The sequence below is a fragment of the Mustela erminea genome, chromosome 2 (assembly GCF_009829155.1).
Source record: "Mustela erminea isolate mMusErm1 chromosome 2, mMusErm1.Pri, whole genome shotgun sequence".
Lineage (NCBI taxonomy): Eukaryota > Metazoa > Chordata > Mammalia > Carnivora > Mustelidae > Mustela > Mustela erminea.
Window position 1 is genome coordinate 148252961 of NC_045615.1, and position 9109 is coordinate 148262069.

Genomic DNA, 9109 nt, shown 5'->3' on the forward strand with positions numbered 1-9109 from the left:
AGGAGTACCTAGACTCTCCACACTCATCTCTTTCTTCCTTATATATTTACAAAATGGAATTATCTTTGTGAATATTTTCTACATTTAGAACTTTTGCAATATGATGTGATTGTTTCCTTGCCAAAAATATTCTCATATAAATGATATGCATCTGCCTAGTATTTCATTATTTTGCCTAGAATCTATTTAATATTTATTTTTTATAAATTTGGTTATTATTATCTTATGATTTCAAGATGGCTGCTGTAGTTCCAGCCATCATATTCATGTTCAATGCCAGAAGAAGAAGGAGGGTGAGGAGGAGGAGAAAGAAGACAGAAGGAGGAGAAGGACAGGATGAGGAGGAGGAAAAGCAATGCATACATTTGTCAACTTTTAACAAATAAAAATTTAGAAAAATACCCAACATACTCTGCTACATGTCACTATCCAGATTATGTCACATTCCTCATTCCTTCAATCTCTCTGCCCCTGGAACACAGTGGCTTGGAAAAATGAATTTTCAGTTAGTTCAGTTTCTATCTCCGCATATTCAAGATAGTTTTAACAGGAAAAATGGGGGAACTGATAATGGCTTTGTCACTCTCCACACTCAATCCAACTTAAAGGATATGTTTGAGGAGATAGGTTTTAGGTAAGTAAGTAGAGAGAGAAACTGATAGATGATAGATGATAGATAGAAAAATAGATGATACATTATAAAAAATAAAATTGATGGGACGCCTGGGTAGCTAAGTTGGTTAAGCATCTGCCTTCGACTCAGGTCATGATCCCAGGGTCCTGGAATTGAGTCCCATGTTGGATTTCTTGTTCAGCGGGGAGCCTGCTTCTCCCTCTGCCTGCCACTCCCTCTGCTTGTGCTCTCTCTCTCTCTCTCTGACAAAGAATTAAAATCTTGAAAGAAAGAAAGAAAGAAAGAAGGAAAGAAAGAAAGAAAGAAAGAAAGAAAGAAAGAAAGAAAGAGAAAGAAAGAAAGGAAGGAAGGAAGGAGGGAAGAAAGAAAATAAAATTCATAGTATTCATGCAAGTTAGATTTCTGGGAGATGAAAAGTAGGGTTTTTGCAATTTTTTTTTTTTATAATTCTGAAGTTCTCTAAATATGAAGTTATGGTTGATGAGTTAATCATATAAATTGACTTAATTTTTTTCCTGAATAATGAAAATTGAAAAGAACTTCTCTTAAGTAAATAAACATGTTGCATTTTTTAGAAGGAATTTTGGATTTTTAAACTGAGCAGAAGGAAAAGGGTTGACTTGAAATTTCCTTTAGAAACTCTAGATACAGAATAAGCAACTACTTTTTGGGCTAAAATATAAAACCACACTTTAAAAAAAAAGTCCTCTCCAAACAGATATCCGTAAGTTCCTGAAGACGTAGCATACTAAGCTCAATATTATTTCAATTGCTTAGTACCCATAGTATATTTTTTGTTTATTTACCTTGAGTCTTTGAAATTGATGTACATAAAGCAATTATAACACTTTTACTTCATTCCTGAAAACTTGGATGCTTTCAGTGTGGCACTTTTAAGCTCTAAAATGCAATATGCTATATACCATTCCTTGATATTTATGGAGATCATCCCATATGTTTATCTCAGTTCAGAAATTGTCTACATTTGAAGGAGAAGGAATATTTTCTTCAGTTGTTAAAAAAAGTGCTAACTTTCAAATATTAACTGAGATTACATTTCTCATTATCCTAAACTTTAACAGATTTTCTGTCCCAAATATAAAGTATGGAAAAAATATGGGATACTGTGAACTTTGTAGTAGTGGGAGAAACATTTGACCCAAATTATGGCTATAGCAGTTACTGTCAGAGATGACCCTCACCAAAATTGAAAAAGAAGAAACAGGGCTTTTTCCCCTTCAAAAAGTGGAAAAGGAGGATCCTTTGTATCCTCCATAGGAGTTCTGTCCATTCCTTACCTCACTATATTGCCTCAGTACTGGGTCTCTTCTGGATGACGTAATTTCATTCACATCATGTGTCAATGAGAAATGCTAATAATTCATAACTCTCTTGTTGGTTTTAAGCATAAAATGAAATATTGCATGTGATGCTTTTAACACACAATTATAGAGAAATGAATTGGAGGTTGAAATTTAACTAATTAAACAATCAGTGTGGATTAATTTTGGTCGTATACCATACACTTAACATTATTTAGGTTCCTCCTCTCTTATCTGCCCTTCAATTCCAAAATAGTGGGAAGTTTGATTTCTAGCAGCTGATTTATTCAGAAATGCATTTATTTGTTTCTTACCTTATATAAAATATTCTATACCTCATTTCATAGAGATTTGGGGCTGACATAGATGTAATACAAAATATGAGAACAACATATTACTGAATTAACATTGATTACAGTTCTTGAGGTGTTCTTTTGGTCTGGGGCATATTTCCAATAATTTTTTGTTCTTTCCAGTTGCCAAGAACTCTGTCACTGTATTAGTTCAGAGAGTTGGAAAGTATTAGTTATCAGTTGGTTTTAGCACTTTTAGGGTATTTGGTAAGAAAAGGAAATTAATAATACACTTAATTAAAAAGGACTAATATTTTATGGATAACATTAATAAAAACAAAAAAAATACTTCACTGATTTGCATGGGATAAGGAGAATTTTATGCTTTCCTGCATAGCTCCATTCTGCGACTTGACTCACATCATTGAAGAGGTCAACCTTCACCTCCTAACATTGTTTAGAGAAAGACACAGATCTGAGCCAGAGCAGCATTATGGGTACACTGCTTCTAATTATAATTTCATATTCTGGCCATAACAGTTTTCTTAGAGGCTTTAAATATGTTCTTGAAAATTAGACGAGTTTTATTTATTGTAAGAACTATTTGAGGAATAATATGAACTATCATAGAGAGCAGTATGGTAAAATGGGTTAAGAGTACAGACTTCTGCATGAGACTGTATGGGTTTAAAACCTTGTTTTATGAGGTAATGCCTAGATGAACTTCAGCAAATTTCCTAATCATGTGCCTCTGTGTCCTCATCTGTAAAATGGAGATACTAATGGTACTTATCACAGGGTAAAATGTAAGATTTACAAGGTTTAATACTTATACTCACAACTATGTCTGAGCATATTAGTGATGATATGGTTGTCATTATTATGATTATAATCATTACCAACTTTATCCCCTCTACCCAATCCTGTTATTTTTTAAAAGATTTTATTTATTTATTTGACAAAGAGAGAGAGACAAAGAGAGCGAGCAAGCACAAGTAGGCAGAGAGGCAGGCAGAGAGAAAGGAAGGGAAGCAGGCTCCCCACTGAGCAGAGAGCCCCATGTGGGGCTCGATCCCAGGATCCTGAGATCATGACCTGAGCCAAAGGCAGAGGCTTAAGCCACTGAGCCACTCAGGTGCTCCATGTTATTTTATTAAAAGATTTATTTATTTGAGAGAATGAGAGTGCACACAATGGAGGGAGGGGCAGAGAGAAAGAGAGAGGGAGAGACTCTCAAGCAGATTCTTCTCTGAGTGCAGAACTGATATGGAGCTTGATCCCACGATCATGATCTGAGAAAAAATCCGGAGTCAGATACCGAACCACTGAGCCACCCAGAGGCCCCAAATCCTGTTCTGATTTATTTTTTCTGTTAGTGGTGTCAGTAAAAACACACAGAATACAAATTATTTATTTCATTTTTAAATTTTCAACCAAGTAATGGGTTATTATTTATTTTCCCTTTTTGGTAGCTCCATCATTTGTAAGTAATTTATATTTCCATCATCACTGACATAAAGTTCTGAACTTTATTGTTTTCCACTAGTACAATTATATGAGCCTCTTAATTGAACTTGTGCCTGCCTTTCTTCATTCAGCATTTTTTAAGTGCCTTCTCTAAACTTTCCAAACCAAATTGCATACCACTGTCAAAGTAATTATTCCAAAGTGTGACTGTAGTCAAAAGAAAATCCTGTTAAAAGCAAAAACAGTTTCTTATTAGTCACAGAATAAAACATAAATTACTTGGAAAGCATGAAAGGCCCTCCAGGAGCTGACTGTAATATAATTTCTATATTCATTTTTTACTATTCCCCTTCATAGAGGATGTATTCCCAGCCAAACAAAATTAATCAGTATTTCCAGAACACAGAATCTAACATGTTGTTAGATTTTTGGAATCAGTTGTGAAGATTCCACTTACAAGAATTTAAACACAAACTGGAAAATAAATAGAACAAAGAGGTAAATTAAAATATTATTACAGGAGCGCCTGGGTGGCTCAGTGGGTTAAAACCTCTGCCTTCAGCTCAGGTCGTGATCCCAGGGTCCTGGATTGAGCTCCGTAACGGGCTCTCTGCTCTGCAGGGAGTCTGCTTCTTCCTCTCTCTCTCTGCCTGCCTCTGCCTACTTGTGATCTCTGTCTGTCAAATAAATAAATAAAATCTTAAAAAAATACATTATTACATAAGTAATTGTAGAAAAACTAATGGTGAGACTTCCAAGAGATGACTTCAAGTATTTGAAAGATTATTCCATGAATGAGGAATTAAATATAAGTCTTTAAGATCTCAATAAATGAACATGGATGATGGGACATACAGAGAGATCAATTTCAGTTCAAGTGAAGGAAAAACTTTTTGACAGTAGAAGTCTGCAGAAAGACTACACCTTAAGAAGTAATTTATATTCCTTTAACTGAAAGTGCGTTTTTTTTTTAATGTTTTCTGTTCACATTATATCATTTGAAGAAAAGAAAAATTTGAGTCAAATTGCCTGGATAATTTGCCTAAAGTGTGCTTAAAATAGTATGCATTCCATGTAAGTTCATAATAAGATATTTTAGGCAATGTTATATGTGTCTGTATACATGCATTTTCTTTTTTATAGAGAGGAAGGTAGTAGTTTTCAGTACTTTCAAAGGGCTCACCAAGTACATCCATGCATTTCTTTCTTTTTTTTTCCCTATCTTTTTAAAGACTTATTTATTTATTTGAGAGAGAGGGGGTGGGGCAAAGGGAGAGAATCTTCAAGCAGACTGACACCCAAGCAGGGAGCCCAAGTCAAGGCTTCATCCCACAACTGATAAGGTCATGACCTGAGCTGAAACCAGGAGTTGGACGCTTAACGGACTGAGCCACGGAGGTACCCCCATCCACACATTTCTAATCACTTTTATTATCTAGAAATAAAGGAAATGAAATTGGCATATATAAATAATGGGTGAATTTTCACACTAATATTATTTATAGAATGATTTGTATGGCTTCCTTCTAATATCTTTTTATAAAAATTGAAGAAAATGGGAGCAAGTGAGTGAAATTAATTTTTATTTTTTTAAAGCTTTTGTTTAAATTCCAGTTCATTAACATGCAGTGTAATATTAGTTTCAGGTATACAGTATAGTGATTCAACACTTCCATACAACATCTGCTGCTCCTCACAAGGGCTCTCCTTAGTGATTAAGTCTGTTTCTTGGTTTGCTTCTCTCTCTTTTCTTTTTTTCCCTTTGTGCATTTGTTATTTAAATTTCACATATGAGTGAAATCATATGGTATTTGTCTTTCTCTGACTTATTTTATTTAGCATAATACTCTCTAGTTCCATTCATGTCGTTGCAAATGCCAAGATCTCATTCTTTTTATGGCTGAGAAATATTCCATTGTATCTATCTATCTATCTATCTATCTATCTATCTATGGATCAATCAACACTTGGATTTTTTCCATAATTTGGCTATTGCAGATGATGGTATTATAAACATCAGGGTGAATGTGTCCCTTTGAATTCATATTGTTGTGTTCTTTGGATAAATATATAGTAGTGTGATTGCTGGATCATAGGTTAGTTCTATCTTTAACTTTTTGAGGTAACTCCATACTGGATGCTCCAGTTTGCATTCCACCAACAGTGCAAGATGGTTCCCTTTTCTTCACACCCTTACCAACACCTGTTATTTCTTGGGTTGTTAATTTTAGCTTTGACCGGTGTAAGGTGATATCTCATTGCAGTTTGAATTTGCATTTACCTCATGATCTGTGATGTTAAGCATCTTTTCATGTGTCTGTTTGCCAGCTGTATGCCTTCGGAGAAATGTCTATTCATGTCTTCTTTAACTGGATTATTTGTTTTTCGGGGGATATTCAGTTTTATAAGTTCTTTGTATATTTAGGATACTGTCATTACTGGATATGTCATTTGCAAATACCTTCCCCCATTCAGTAGGTTGCCTTAATTTTTGTTGATTGTTTGCTTTGCTGTGCAAAGCCTTTTTTCTTTAATGAAGTCTTAATAGTTTATTTTTGCTTTTGTTTCCCTTGCCTCAGAAGGCCTATCTAGAAAAGAAGTTATTACAACCAATGTCAGAGAAATTATTTCCTGGGCTTTCTTCAAGGACTTTTATGGTTTTAGGTCTCACATTAGGTCTTTAATCCTCTTTGAGTTTATTTTTTATGTATGGTGAAAGAGAATGGCCCAGTTCTCTTTTGCTTGTAGCTGTCCAGTTTTCTTAAAACAATTGTTGAAGAAAATAAATAAAATAAAATAAAATATCATTTTATTACCATATATCCTTTCCTCCTTTGTCAAAGATTAATTAGCCATATAATTGTGGGTTCTTTTCTGGGTTTTCTATTCTGTTGCATTGTTCTATGCGTCTTTTTTTTTTTTTTCTAGTACCTTAATGTTTTGAATATAACATTTTGTAATGTAAGTTGAAGTCTGGAATTGTAACACTGTCAGGTTTGTCTTTCTTCTTCTAGATTGCTTTGACTATTTCAGATTTTATATGATTCCAAAAATATTTTAGGAGTGCTTTTCCTAGCTATGTGAAAAGTGCTGTGGTATTTTAGGTTTTTCATATATAATACAATGTTATCTGCAAATAGCAAGAGTTTTACTTCTTCCTTTACAATTTAAATGTCTTTTATTTCTTTCTGTTGTCTGATTGCTGTGGCTGGGACTTCCATTTCTATGTTAAATAAAAGTGGTAAGATTGAACATCCATGTCTTGTTCTTGACCACAGAAGAAAAGTTCTGCTTTACTGCATTGAGGATGATAGTAGATATGGGTTTTTGTATGTGGCCTTTGCTGTATGTATGTATGGCCTTTTGTATGTGTGTTGAGGTATGTTTCCTCTGAACCTGCTTTGCTGAGTTTTTTTTTTTTTTTATCATAAATAGATACTATAATGTGTCAAATGCTTTCTGCATCTATTGAAATGATCATGTGGTTCTTACCTTTTCTTTAATTAATATGATATACCACATTGATATGCAAATATTGAACCACCTTTGCATCCCAGGAATAAAACCAATAGATCATTGTGAAAATATTTTTTAATGTATTATTGGATTTGGTTTGCTAATATTTGTTGAGTAGTTTTGTATCTATGGTTCATCAAAGATATTGGCCTTTAGTTCCCTTTTCTTTTAGAGTCTATCTAGTTTCAGTATCAGTATAATATTTATCTCATAGAATGAATTTGGAAGTTTCCCCTCCTCTTGCATTTTTTGGAAAACTTTGAAATAATAGGTACTATCTTCATTAAATGTTTGATAGAATTCACCTATAAAGCCATCTGGCCCTGGACTTTTGTTTATTGGGAGTTTTTTGATCTTTGATTTAATTTCTTTGCTTGTTATCAGTCTGTTCAAATTATCTATTTCTTCCTGTTTCAGTTTTGGTAGATTATATATTTCTAGAGATTTATCCATTTCCTTGACATACAGTTTTCATAATATTCTCTTATAATTGTTCATATTTCTGTGGTGTTGGTTGTTATTTCTCTCTCGTTTGTGATTTTATTTTGGTCCTTTCTCTTTTCCTTTTGATAAATTGGGCTGGGGGGTTATCAATTTTATTATTGTATTAAAAGAACCAGTTCCTGGTTTCATTGATGTGTTCTATTGTTTTTCATTTGTTTTGTTTGTTTTTTAGTTTTCATATGATTAATTTTTACTCCAATATTTATTATTTTCTTCTTTCTGCTGGGCTTAGACTTCATTTGTTTTTCTTTTTCTAGGTCCATTAGGCTGTTTATTTAGGATTTCTCTTTTTGGCTTCTTGAGTTAGGCCTGTATTGCTAAATGTATCCTTTTTAGAATCAATTTAGTAGTATCCCCCAATTTTTTCCCACCATTGTGTTTTCATTTTCATGTCATTTTTTATTTCTTCTTTCATTTCCTGGTTTACCCATTCATTGTTTAGTAGCATGCTACTTGACTTCTGTGTATTTGGGTTCTTTCTAGATTTTTTTCTTGTGGTTAACTTCTAGTTTCATAGCATTGTGGTTAGAAAAAGTGCATGATATGAATGTGATCTTCTTGAATTTGTTGAGGCCTGTATTGTGGCTTAATATGTGATCTATTCTAGAGAATGTTCCATGTGCACTTAAAAAGAAAGTGTGTTTTGCTGTTTTAGGATGGAATCTTCTGAATGTTGTCTATTAAGTCCACCTTGTCCAGTGTGTCATTCAAAACCATTGTTTTCTTCTTGATTTTCTGTTTAAATGATTTGTCCATTGATGTCAGTGGGATGTTAAAGTCTCCTACTATTATTATATTGCTATTCATTATTCTTTTATGTTTGTTATTGTTTTATGTATTTGGGTACTCCCATTCTGGGCTCACATATATTTACAGTTGTGAAATCTTCTTGTTGGATTGTCTCTTTTATTATTATATAGTGCCCTTGTCTTTTGTTACAGTCTTTGTTCTAATATCTCATTTTTCCAATGTAAATATTGTTACTCTGGCTTTCTTTTGACATCCATTTGTGTGAAAAATGTTTCTCCATCCTCTCACTTTCAATCTGCAGATGTCTTTAGGTATAAAACAGCATGTAGATTTTTATTATTATTATTGTTGTTGTTGTTGCTTTGTTGTTTTAATCCTTTTTGTCACCTCATGTCTTTGGACTAAAGTGTTTAGTCCATTTACATTCAAAGTAACTATTGATAGATATGTATTTATTGCTATTTTATTACTTGTTTTTTCATTGTTTCTGGAGATTTTCTCTGATTCTTTCTTGTCCTCGTGTTTTGCTGATTTTCTTTAGTGATATATTTGGATTTCATTCTCTTTATTTTTTGCAGGTTCATTAGTGGTTTTTGGTATATGGTTACCACTAGGTTTTTATA